The sequence below is a fragment of the Trachurus trachurus genome (assembly GCF_905171665.1).
Source record: "Trachurus trachurus genome assembly, chromosome: 10".
Taxonomy (NCBI): domain Eukaryota; kingdom Metazoa; phylum Chordata; class Actinopteri; order Carangiformes; family Carangidae; genus Trachurus; species Trachurus trachurus.
The window spans coordinates 33,693,006-33,707,356 of record NC_139894.1 but is presented as its reverse complement, the minus strand read 5'-3'; positions in this window follow the sequence as shown (position 1 = coordinate 33,707,356).

The window sequence follows — 14,351 nt, the reverse complement described above, 5'->3', positions numbered from 1 at the left end:
TGCAGTGTAAATATGAAAAATGCAAATAACTTCTCAATGGGATTTTTGCACAGCTCCACTACTTCCTGGACTTAATGCTGCTCCTTCATTTCCTGTCTTACATTATTGGACAACCTGATCAATCCAGGTGTGTCTGACCACTGTGACTACTCAGACACACCTGGATTGATCAGGTTGTCCAATAATGTAAGACAGGAAATGAAGGAGCAGCATTAAGTCCAGGAAGTAGTGGAGCTGTGCAAAGAGCCCATTGCTCAAGAACCCTGACATAAATATAGCTTATATCAACACTACTTCAACCATACATGAACTTGACATTAACTGTGTCAAAGTGTAGTGCTTGCTTTTAAAAAAAACAACTTCTTAGTAGTGCTCCTCATCTTGCTGGTCTGACGAGCCAGCCAGCATTCCCATGAAGCTACCAGGTGGATGAGGAGTCGAACTGGCAGGAGGCTGGTGATACGGGTGAAAGCTTCGGTGTGGTGCAGTGGAGAATGAATGATATGTTGGTTGTTGGACTTTGGTCATACTTCTCTCCTGTGCGTCATACAAAATGCGGGAAATTGACCGCCTCGCCTGCATCTTCTCCAGAGGGTCCTGGATCTGCCGCATCTCACTCGCTACATCTTCCAAATATGTCGTCCGAATCGTCACTGCTGGTGGCAGAATTACTTGCCACAACTTGTCTCAGGATTTCTATCTTTTCTCGCTCCAGGCTTAACTCATCCTTCGCCCCTGTCTTGCTGCTCCTTTGCCTGCTCCTTGCCCGTTGAGTGGGTGTGGGTGAAGAGGAACGGGACACTGGTTGGGATATGGTCTTGTCTATAGATAGTGACGACAAGTCTTCTGGATGATCGTTGTCTTGTTGGAGGTCTTGTTCACCACTGCTCTCAGTCATGTCAGACGCTGACAGTTGATCTGCCTGAATGATGGGCAAAACATAGTGTGATTTTTAAAGAGTTATGGCAGTGTTTTTATGTATCTTTTCAGTCACCAACAAGACATAACAGTCCACAAGGGATTAAAATTAATAAACTGATGTACAGTTGAGGACATAGTTATTAAAATTTCACTTTTAAAAAAAATATTTCCCAAGTGCTGTTAAACAGAGCAAAGTTTTTTTTGTTTGTTGAAAACTAAAACAAATGACTGTTAACCAGCAAACTGTACTGTAACTGTAGGCCTAGATGCTAAATGGACAGCATGTAAACAACACACCCCTCTCACATTAGGTAATATGATAATTACACCAAGCAATAGTCCAGCTATTTACTTTGATGATGAAGAAATGCAAAGTGGGAATGTGAAATTTACACGTGCCAACATACCTCCAAAGTGCTAAACGCCTGGCGTGGCAAGACATGGCATTTAAGAAATGCCAGGTGTTTCAATATCCATTTTTGTCTTGTCGTGACATCCTTTGCCCCACTCCCACTCGGCTTTGGGTGGAGGAGCTTACCGTACTGGGTACGGAGGGAAGCCGCCCTGGTTACAACTTCTCCAACTGTGAAACATAACATTAAGATAAGATTAGATAAGACATCCAAAGTTCCACACAAATAACAAACAAAACAACAAAAGCACAACATCCACAGAAAGCACACTGAGGGTCACATCTCTTCAATGAAGTGATTACTTTGTGTTGTATTTACCTTGTTTGGAATCATTTTCTGTGTCTAATTTTGTTATACAGTAGTTATTTTGTTTTTCTTCTACATTGACGCAGGCCGTGTAGCTGTATAGCTGTTGCATGAATTTGTTTGTTGGAGGGTGGGGGGTTACTGATACTATATGGGCACTACTGTGTGTGTATGTGTGTGCGTGTGCATGTGTGTGCGCGTGTGTGTGTGCGTGTGTGTGTGCGCGCGCGCTAGCTGCTAGCTAGCTGTTAGCTTGCTCACCTGGGAGTTGTAGCTCCTCCGCAATGGCTTTCCAAGCTGCGTCCTTTTTGACCCGGTCGTGGTAGCAGCTGGCCGACACATCAAAGAGGCACGGCTGCTGCTGCCAGAGCTCAACGAGTAGTTCTTCCTTTCTCGAGTTCCACATCTTTTGTTTTTGTTTTTGTTTACCGGCGTCCATAGTGAGTAACCGTTTCTTTTCTTCTTCTTCGTTTATTTGGGTTTCGCGGCGGTTGGTCGGTGTCGAGTGCGTCATTTCCTGCTGCATTTTTATTGGCTGATTAGTAGAGTCACACACACAGCTGTTACACTGTGACACTGTGACACTCAGCTGCTATTTTACTCGGAAATAATTGCTCATCTCTGTCATCTGCGCCACCTGATAGACGTCCATCAGCTGATTAGTAGACGTAGGTCGTAGCAGTTTTCTGACACTGTCAGAATTTAATCGCAGGTCGTCTTTGGTCGCAAGACGCTGACAACGGCCGTCGTAGAACCTGTCTCACTGTGCGACGTAAGACGGCCGATTTAGAGCTACGACCAAAGATTTCGCCACGATTCTCCTACGATCCGCCGTCTTTCGTCTGCGATGGCCAAAATCGCACAGTGTGTACAGGGCATAAGACGAGCAGATAGCACTTCCTCCTTTCTGTGATGTCACACACAAGGTAACTCCGCCCACCGTGACCAGTTGTTTTTTTTCAATTTTTATGAATGCAGCTTAGATTTCAGTTACTTGCCTGTGATTGGCCCGACCACATGCCACTCAAAAACAGTCAGCCAATCAGAGGAGAGGTTCTCATTCTCTCTTCTGATTGGCCAAATGACCTGTGCCTGCTAGAGCTCCAGAAAGAGGCAACTGTCACTACCCGATTTGCAACGCTACCCGATTTGTGACAGCCACGTACGGCAACTCCACTTGGACAAACTTAGTTGAATTGACTTAGGATCACTGCCCTACAGTATGTGCGTCGCCAGAGACGGTTTATCTTTTTATTTATTTTTTTAAATACTTTATTAGTAATGTAAATTGAGGGTTGGTTGTGGTGGTCTGGATCTTGATGCTCAGAAAACAGGAACACAGGCGGACTTTTAATGTTTACTGTCCTCTTTTCTCGCCGGCCTCATCACCATGACAACCACAAACAATCACAACTACTGTACCACAACACTCACTGAATAAACGAGTCTGCCGCGGCTGTCTTATGACGGACCTCCGCGGTTTTTATTTTATTTTATTTTATTTTTTAATCATTTTCACAGTTCTGTATTTTAAATTCACAGAACTTTAAGCATGTACGCAAATCGGGCAGTGCCCAAATGAAGTTTGTCCAAGTGGAGTTGCCGTAGGCAGCTGTCCAAGATGGCGGCCATGCGCATGCGCAGAACAGTTTTGTCACAGATCGGGTAGCGTCGCGAATCGGGTAGTGACAGCAACAGAAAGGGGCAGTATAAACGATATTAAGCAGATCACAGGTACTCAAAACCAATGATACTTCTTGTTAGGGATATCAGCAGGTAAATAAACACAGAGAAAAGTGCACAGCATGGGGCCTTTAAGGGCAAGTGAATGAAGACATTGGGCAAATCAGTGTTCACACCCAAAGGGCAAGTATGTAAATAAAGAAAAATACACTTGTTAAAAATGTGCTTTTTTTTTCAACCCATAGGAGTGTCTCCTTAAACAGTGCCCTATGGTTGTAAGTTTACCCAACCTTGCTTGTTGTGGTTGGAATAATAATAATATGGATTGTACCAAGAGGACTTACAGTGCATACAAAACTTGTTTATGTTGTTTTGTTGTTATGGTTACAAACAGGCCAGGAATTTGGGCAATGCTACTTGGTGTTCTGAATCGCAAAGAATTCAAGCCACATTCTAGAGCTCAGAGGCATTTGAGTTGTTTGATGCCGACAAGTAAATGAGCGCCTTTATAATAAGGAAAAAAGAAAGAAATAAATGAAACCACAGGCACATGTTTTAAGATGCAGTCTGGTTATTTCTGTCTCTATACAGAGTCATCATATTTTACTTTATTGAGATGCACCATTCAGTGCAGTCTTATACTGTGATGTGAAGATGAAACCAGCAGCTCTTTCCTCTGTCTATTTTTGCTCAGAGCTGCACAGCATGTCCATGAAATATAGACAAGGAACCTTATCTCTATAGATGTGACGCAGCGTGTGTTAGGTGTGCCACAACACACACCCTTCTAGTTTGATTCCCTGTCTCTCTCCCTCTCTTTTCCCCTTACTCCCTCTCTCCCTTCCAGTTCCACATAGTTAAGCATGTGGAGACTTTTCTTGTTTTAGTATATTTAAGTCTGGATTGGAGGTTTCTGGTGTTGGTGTTGGATTTTTTTTTTAAGGGATAGTTCAGTTGTTTTAAAGTGGGGTTGTATGAGGTACAATCGGCCCCTATACGTAAGTGTAACATCTGCAGTAGACAACTCTCTGCTCTCATACCAGCTCATAGAGTTGGACAGAGATACAGGAGACAAACAGCTGAACAGACTCAAACTAACAGTTTGTTTTTTCTGTCTTCAAGAAATAGTGTATGGAGTTAAATGACTGACTGGAAAATCACACCATGGTCCGTCATCAAGCTACAGACGAGTGTGTTTGGAGCTGAAGAGAGGATCAAAGTACCATTTGTACCTCATACAACCCCACCTAAAAAAAAAAAAAAAACATACTATCCCTTTAAGATTTAGTGTGGTGGGGACTTCTGGGTGCTGGTGGCCAGAGTAGAGAGCAGGACTGTTCCAGTTGAACTACTGAAAGGAACCTCTACATTTTGACAGTAGTATGGCCACCGACCCACGGTGGCCATGGGACATCCAGTGTTTTTGGAGCAACAGAACCACAGTGGCCATGGTCGCCATGCATTCCCCGGACAGCCTCTTATGAAGTAGGGCTGCCCCCACATAGTCGACCAGTGCTTGGTCGACCAAAAAATCATTAGCCGACCAAAATTTCATTGGTCGATTGGTCGCAGGAAAAACAAACAAACATTTGGAGCCGTGTCTTGTCAAAATTAAGTCAAAATCAATGACTGAACTGTATATGCTTTGGGGCTTTTATTTTGAAGGGCCAGATACAGGAAGTCGTGACGTGACATTTTTTTGTTGTTGTTTTTTTTACACGGCACGGCAGTCTCTCTCTATCACCGCTGTTTTCAACCATTAGCGGGTGCTGTGTGAGCCCCGGTCCCGTCCCACAGCGCTCACCGGCGGTCAGTCTCGTAGTGTCACGGAGCGGATCCATGATAGTCCCCGCTGCAGTCAGAGACCCGCACCGCTCCACGCCGCGGACCCCCCCCCCCCCAGTCACACAGCCTGAGCTCAGTAACTTTTTACCCTCCTCATCTACTGTGTTTAACGGACATACTGCCGGTAAAAACGGTAGGCTAAAACCCGACCGGCTTGTTGATTCACGGACCCAACACGGCCGGAGTGACGAGCATTAATTAATTAATTCTCAACCTGACCGCGGGCATAAAAAAAAAAAAAAAAAGGAAAGCCAGGGGCAACACTGGTATTGAGACAGTTAACTGTTAATCAACTTCATAAGCTGTGTGATGTGTGTGTTTGTGTGTGTGAGCTAACTAACTATTTTTTTTTTTTTTACTGGGGGGTGGGGGGGTCGATTAGTCGACTAATTGCCATAAGTGACGACTACTGGTCGACCAACAAAATCTTTGGTCGGGGGCAGCCCTATTATAAAGTAATGATGGTGTATCTGTTCTAACCCCTTATGACCCTTTACCATCAGTGCAGCTGGACTCTGTGAAATACACATAAGGTGGAGATGAGAAGATATAAGGAAAGTGGTAAGGTCGGGGAGAACAACAGGTCCTGTTTCTTGTAAAAATGGCTGACGCTGATTTAGACTGGAGTTACCAAAAAAAGCGAACTAATGCTCCACTTTTAATAATATTAAACACACAAAAAAGCTCTTTGTTATGTACTTATTACTCATTACAGAGCTTATTTTCTTTGAAATGAGAAAAGAACATTTAATTATTATTAGAGTACTTATTATTTATAATCCCTCGGTAATCCGCACCCCACACCAACGTTCCAGACCTTTGCTTGAGGAAAATTTTGTCTCACCGTACCTCTTTGAATTTTAATTGAATACAACTGCTTTAGGGTGTAGTTTATTACCCAGGAAAGATTTTCAGTGCATTCATGCAGTCTTTAGTTTATTAGATGCTTGGTTTCAGGTTGTTAGGTTATAAGATGGAAATGGATTCTCCCAAACGCCCTTACAAGCATTTCACTCGTATTTAACACAATACAGCAACTCCACACTTAAAATGCCAATTTTTTGAATTTGAAAAAAGAAGAAGTGACATTTACCTGATTTCAGTTTTTATATGCATTTGTCTTTTTGGGGGGCTTTTATTCCTTTAATCAACAGGACAGTTGAGAGAGACAGGAAATGGGGAGACAGAGAGAGGGGGGATGACATGCAGCAAAGGGCCGTCTGGGGAATCAAACAGGGGTCGCTGCAGTGAGGACTTAGCCTCTATGGGGCGCAATGCATGTGTGTGTGTAACTCTGTAGGTCTTTGATTGCTTAATGTTTAAGCTGTCAGTGTGATTATAGGGGTCACTAAGGTATGATAGGTGAAAGAACATAGGTTACTGGCCTGGCACGAAAGACGCATATTGTTTCAGGATGTCTGTCAATCCATTTGCCATGGTATTGTAGACACAATATCTCTATAACATGTTAATAGAACTCTATAAACTATGAAAGTCTGGTCATTTATTTTGGTCACTTGTTTTTTTTCTCTACGGAGCTCCTACAGTTTCAGAATGCATATTTTTGGGGAGCTAGAACAGTATCATAATGAATAAATGCACACAGAAATTAATAAATGCACAAAATAAGATTCACAAATGTATTTGGGGATGTATATGTGACTGAAAACATAAATACATTTTCAATGCACACACAGATGTTTTATTCCATAAGTAAAACAAAGAAAAAATCACATAAAAAATAAGATTCACAAACATATTTCCAATGCACACACAAATAGAAAAAACAAATCACAAATAGCATGTAAAAATATTTGCAATCTTCATCAAATACATATTTGAAGCTTGTTACATTCATATATGAACTGTTGGACCTGCATTTACAGAGTGCTTCTAATTTGTAAACATTGCTGCATTTGTGCGTGAGACTCCCCCGACGTGACTCCAATCCACAAATGTGTTTTTTTTTTTATAAGAGGAGATCGTCTGTAGTCAGATGTCTCCCTCCTTTACCGCCAATCACGTGTGCCTCACCACGAGGGGTTATTGAAATGCGCACGGGGGCCAGAGGCTGCAGGTATTTAGCATGTATGTGTTATGGTTTTTAGTCCGCCAGGAGCGATCAGGGCTGTTTAGGATGGGATCGATCAGTCAGTCAGCCGGCCAGCCTTATGACGAACCTCCAAATGTGATTTCTTTTTTTTTTGAATGAAACATATTTGTGTGTGTCCATTGGAAATATATTTGTGTTTTGAGTCACATATACAAATCACATACATATACACATATAAATCCTAGTATACATTTGTGAATGTTCTTTTGTGCATTTATTATGACACTGTTCTAGCTCCATATTCACTGTCATAAAAACTCACAACTAACACTGGTAATCTGTGGACTGATGTCTACCGAGTTGGATAACATTATAAGTTTTACAGTGTGTATATGTGTGTATTCTCATCTGTCATAAACAAGAGATGACAGATTATGGGGTGTGTTTATGTCATAGTGCAGTAAAGCAGTCAAGGGTTCTCACTGATTTTACAAAGTTGGTTTTTGGCCTAGAGACGCTAGGTGGAAGTCAGGGAGCCTCCATTCTCCCTGGAACAAGTCATTTAACCATCACAATTACTCTGAAGCTGTTTAATTAAGGTAGAAATATTGCATAGTTCACCTTAAATGCTCACTGGAGCCTCTATTTAAAAAATCTGACAAAAAAAACAAACTATCAGGGTCCCTTTCATCCAAGAGAAATGCAGAAACAAACCAGTAACATCATACGTACAGAAACAGCTTTTCATTCCCAAGTGAAACATTTCCCTCTAGTAGACCTGTTTTACCAAACCCAATCTTTGCAATTGAAATATTTGATTTGCACACTTCAATCTCCAGTCTCATTTTACTCCCTTTTAGTTTCATATTCATCTCTCGCCCTCTTCAAAGTAATCTGCTTCCCTTTCTCACTCACCAGCTGCAGTGAAACACATTCCTGCCCAACATTGAACCCAGTGGCCACCACAGGAGTCCCAACTGGAGCCAACCAAAATCTGACCTACAGTAGGCTCCTCACCTTAAACACTGATAATGTTGCTGCTGCTGCTGCCAACAACAACCATCACATGATAATAGTCACCTTTTTTTTTCAAAAGTAATTCTCCCTCAACGGGGTCAGCCCTATATATGTTCCCAGAGCCCAATGATCCCACAGCCTTATGTTCCCTCATTTCTAAGAATTTTTTTTTCACTGAAAATTTTTAAAATGAGGCCCTATGTTCCCTCAGCCCTATGTTACCTCATTTCTAAGATTTTTCTTATTTCTAAGAATTTTCTCAAAATGAAACTCTAAGTCAAGTCATTTTTATTTGTATACCGCATTTAAAGGGATGATTCAGAGTAATTTCATTTACTACTACTAACACTATTTCTACTACTGTAGAAGTGTGTTGTCTTGCACTAACTCATGGAGGTGAGTTGTTGGAAGGGGTCAGCCCTATGTTCCCAGGGCCCTATGTTCCCAGATTTAGCTAAAAGCTACATTACATGTGTAGTCAACTGCTACTGGATAATAGGTTGGGTGTAATTGACTACCAAATTGGGAGAAATGGGGATAAAATCTGATGCAAATTGATCATAAAGGAAATGTGGGAACATAGGGCCTAATTTTGGAAAGAAAAAAAACCTTAGAAATGAGGGAACATAAGGCCGAGGGAACATAGGGCTGTGGGAACATAGAGCTGAGGGAACATAGGGCTGTGGGAACATAGAGCTGAGGGAACATAGGGCTGTGGGAACATAGGCACGCTCCTTCTCAACAACCCTACTAAACCTGAGATTGAGGCCGCAACAACACAAAGGAACCCAGGAGAGAACTGCAATATCATTTATCCATGCCACATGCACACCAAGATGAAAACCAACTACTCATTGTGTACTTAAATGCAAAAAAAGAGAAAGAAAATCAATCAAATTAATCAAATCAAGCAGCCGCCTGCAGGGGAGGTGAGAGAGAGAGGACTGTCAGCAGCAGCCAGAGCTTAGAAAGAGACACAGAAGAACATTTCCTCTTCTCCTACGCCTCAGGAAGATCTTCATCATCCACTGGTTAAAGGATGGACTCACTGGCTTGCAGATGATTTACTTCTCATCTCAGGTTTGACTCAACACCAGCTTTTTCTCAGCTGGTGACGTCAGCCGGTCTGGACATAAAGGATGAGCCGCAGAACCAAAGAGTGGCCCTATTGTTAATAATGGCATTGATTATGGTCCAGTGCTTCCTGTGCTTCACCTCCTTGAGAAGAATCCAGAACGTCAGCGCCAACACTCCACTGCATCAAGAGCCTTTACAGTATGTACCGCAGTCTTACCAATGAGTAAGCTCAAGCACATGTCAGTATTCCATTATGCTGCTGTAATAAGGCAGTGCTGAAGGATTGGTAAGTGATGTTGCGGACAAATGGAAGTGCTCCTTTGGATTCAAAGGCTCCACGTATTCATCTGTGTGTGACAGACTGCTGCAGGAAGATCTACGAGGCTTGAGCTTCATGAATGATGGAGAAAATGGAGCTTGTGTGGACGCGGCTGCTTGATGAATACAAGACCTTCAATATGAATGATAATTCAGAAAACAACAGCCACGATTCTGAGAAATGAACTTAGACTAGCAATGCTGTTTATTCCAGCCTCGCTACTGCGCCACACTGACCCGACATCAGTGAGTCTCGTAGCCATGGAGGTTTTTCACAAAGTAAGGAAAAAAAACAAAAGATATGGAAATCTGGACTTATTAAATTATTAGAAACATCAAAGGAAACATGAAGTGTTTTCAAATGTTGGGCGATTATCTTCTAGCTGCTGTGAGGCCTGTTGTTGCCTCCAGTTTCTCAAGAGCATGAGCGATGTAAAGGGTGGCTGGCTTCTTTGAATCTTCTAAGTCTCACTTGATTCACATGAGGGCTGTCAATCTTCACCCAAAATCAGATTTGAATTTCTAATGCTTCTTTTAAATATTGAAATTATGTTTGAATTTTTATTGCTTTTCTTTGTTTTGTTTTGTTTTTTTGCTCACATTTACCAGCTTCTTATTACGTCATGTGTCCACTAAAGGGCATCCTAACCAAATATATGTAACATTTGCAAAACACGTAAGTTTTACCCACTCATTATAAAACTTCAAGAAGGAAAATCGAAAGAATTGTAATTAGTGGTACAACGGATCACAGTTGATCCGTGATCTGTGCGATTGCTCTCCACGGATCGGTATGTGAGTGGTCCGCGGATCGATCGATCGATAAAAAAAGCAAAATACAGTCGAATAAACTGTCAATTAAAAAATAAAATGTAGCTGCAGCTCTATGTCACGCACATCAATAACAAAATTGTTTGTTTTATACTATCTAACTAACTATACGTCGTTGTGGAACACATTACATGTCAGTTTCCAACTTCAAATGTTCTCATTTAAAAAAAAATATTGTTTGAATAGCAAAGTTCGTTCTGACAGCCCTGATTCACATTAACCTCCTCCATGCCATGGAACTATTTCAGAAATCTGAACAGAATGAAAGTACCCATGCATGGAATACATCAATGTTCTACTGTATGTACTGTATGTAATGTGTCCTCCAACCATTAATGTTGGAATGTAACAGGGTGCAAATACTTATTATTATACAGGCATATTTGAACTTGACTTCATTATTTATATTTCTGGTGACTTTCATTTTTGCTTCACATTTCATGAATTCAATCTGTAGCTTTACTCTGATCCATTTTTCCGAAGCATCTTTGTAACGTGTTACTAAAATATAAACGTTGGCAAATCGGTGTTCCTCAGGTGCGAGTGAATGCACCTGAAGAAGAGCCATGTAAAATTGCCCGGTCTGGAAAAGCCTGAAAAACAGAAAATGTGGGAAGCCTAAATATTCTGCTCTACTGTCAGGATTCCACAATAAATGTGACACTTACAGGTAAGTAAAGAGCAGTTGTTAGAAGTCTGAAGTGAATACACTTCAAGACTTTTACTCAAGTGATCTTCTAAAAGGTGACTGAACTTCTCCCAAAGCCTTTTTTTTCCTGGAAAAATACTTTTTCTCAACTGTTGCTATCAAGTACCAAAAGCATAAATGAAAACAGATGTGACCGCATTTTGATATCAGTAATTTTTTGGCAACCCTGCAATCACTATTTTTTTTACAGTATGCTGCATTTTATTTATTTATAATCAAGACAGTGAAATTATAGAAAACAGTTGTTTAAGATTGTGTGTGGTGTTTTTAATCATCATTTCAAAATGAATAATTATTAGTTAATAAATATTTTTATGAGTATATATATTTTTTTTTTATCAATTTCTAGACATTTCAGGTGACCCCATTTGAATTTCAGGCGACCACACGTGGTTTCCCGACCCCAAGGTTGAAAAACACTCCCCAGAGGACAACAGGTGTCATTCCCATTCTGCCTCATACTCAACACCTTTCCCCCTCTAGTTAGCCCTGGAGGTGTCGCTGTTGAAGCATGCTAATCAGAATTCCAATTATGGATTTATTTTTTTCCTAAAGAAAAGAGAGAGAAAAATATATAATTGATAGTGAGATTTGGTATTTCAACCCCTTTACTCTTTTACATATTTTGATCTCCCAGCTGCCCTTCATAAACAGTCGGAGGATCAACCTGCTCTTTCCTCTGCAGGGCGGTCTCTCCTCTGGTGTGTGTAGTCTGAAATTCCCCAGGCTTCAGCAGGAGTCAATACGAAACTCCCATCCTGACCTTTTCTCATGATGTCAGCTGAGCTCCTGTAATCACCACCGTGCCAACACACACACACACACACACACACACACACACACACACACACACACACACACACACACACACACACACACACACACACACACACACACACACCACTCCCCTCTAATGAGACTGCATGCATAAATGCGTGACTCACATGAGCACACAGTCATGTATACACTTTGAGTAGCCTCATGTATGCATGCATGAGCACAAACACACGCGCACACACGCACCACACACACAAAGGTGGTAGAGAGACTATGACATTTAAGAAGCTTCTCCTTAGTCCTCTTTATTCGGGCTCCCAGGGGACCTGTGGAGGGATAAAAAGCTAATGGTTAATACTCTGGAGGGAAATGTGATAGACTTATTTAACAAGGAAGCTGCTTAATAACACATATATTCACGGCTCCATCGTGGGGAATTACAGCAGGTTGGTGTGTGTGTGTGTGTGTGTAGGTGTGTGCGCGCATGTGTGTGTGTGTGTCAGTATATTCACCTACTAGTGAAGTTTTCTGCTTACAACAAATATGAATGCCCTGAGGTTAAACTGTAATATTTCCCAGGTTTGCTGTAGAGAAATATTCAATTTTAAAGTTTCAGATATAGCAGCTCAAACAAAATTATGTTTTTTTTTCTTCCCCAAAATGCAACATGTATGGGGATAGATTTGTCTTTCTGTTATTTGTGAAAGATCAACAATCTGTGTGTAAATGTGTAATCTGTATAAATATAAACACCCTCCAAGTGCTTCAGAAGGTATTTTGAAGACAGTCATTTGTAAACCCAAAAATATCTTGTAAATTATACATCCTCAAATGTGTAAACACATTTGAATAATACAAATGTATCAGTGAATAGATCACATTAATTTACCACATATTTTCAAACATTTGTAAATCAATTTCTAGTTGTCAAGTCAAATCTCATTTGTGAATCTCGGTTGTACACTTGGTTGTTGATTTGCCTTTTACACACACAGAATTATGAGATAATATTTTCTGCCAGTGTGAATAAGAATCCACTGATATTACTTGGCCACTTGTTGTGGAAAATACATCATCACACATATTTCCACTGTCCTTATAATGCTGGCCTTCAACATTTGCCAAGGCTTTGCTTCCAATATGGCTCAGACTTTGACATTAAATATTATTATTATAACCTTTATTTAAACTCGGAAATATATTGAGGAACATCTTCCTCATACAATATAGCTGAGACAAAACACAAAACATTTCAGGATAAGACAAAACGCAACACGTTTGAAACATACCTGAGCATATCCGAAATACCAAAAAGTAAAAGTGACAAAGATAAATTGAAAGCAGAGAAGTCTAGCTAAAAACAGGAGCAATTGGAGGTAAAATAAGATGCAGTTATGGATTTAAGCCGGTGCATATTCTCATTTGTCCAAGTCATAGTATAGTCATAGTATAGAAAAAAGTTATGGATTTAAATTGCCCTAGATTGTTCCAGTTTGCATGTCCACAGTTAGAAAAACTGGACTTTCCAAATTCAGTGTTAACAGAATGAACCTGCAGTGTCAGTCAGTCCTTTGAACATGTATGATAGAGACTTGCATTAAAATATACTAAAGAGTTAATGGTAAGAGACCAGTGAGATCTTTAAAAATAAATAAAAATCCAATGTATATCACGCCTGTTAGATAGAGAGGACCACTGAACTTTAGAATAGAGGTCACAGTGATGAGTGTTGTAGTTTTCGCCTGTAATAAATCTCAGAGCTGAATGATATACGGTGTCAAGTGGGTGTACAGTTGTAGCTGATGCATGTCTGTATAAAATGTCTCCATAATCTAAAACTGACATAAAACTATAAATGTCAGTTATATAAATTTATCTAAAACTGCAAAGAAAAGCAATATTATGATTGTCAGAAGCCAGAAGGGCAGTGAACTGTCATTTCCTGCCTTCTCTCTGTCTGGTACTGTACTAAAACAATCTAAAGACATTATATAACGGATGAAGTGACAGATGAGACATTTACAGACAGTGTATGGAGAAGCAAACATGCTAAATAGAAAATGTAATATGTGCTCATCATCTGTCAAGACAACAGTCTTCAAGGCTTTTTGCATCCCAATGTATACTGCCCACCTGTGGCGGCGCTACAACACAAGTAGTATGCAGAAACCTAATGTGGCATACAATGATGGAATGAGAATGTTGCTGGAAGTGGATTTTACTCACTGTGATAATACACTGTAAATATGCAATTTCAAATTGTATCAGTCATTCAGTCCAGTTATGATACAAATACATTTCTGTTCACACTGGTGGAAAATTCAGTGGGTAATGGGGGCGGGACTAGATAAGCTTTTGCTTCTCCCGCTTTCCCTTTCGGCCATGTGTATTGTATTACTTG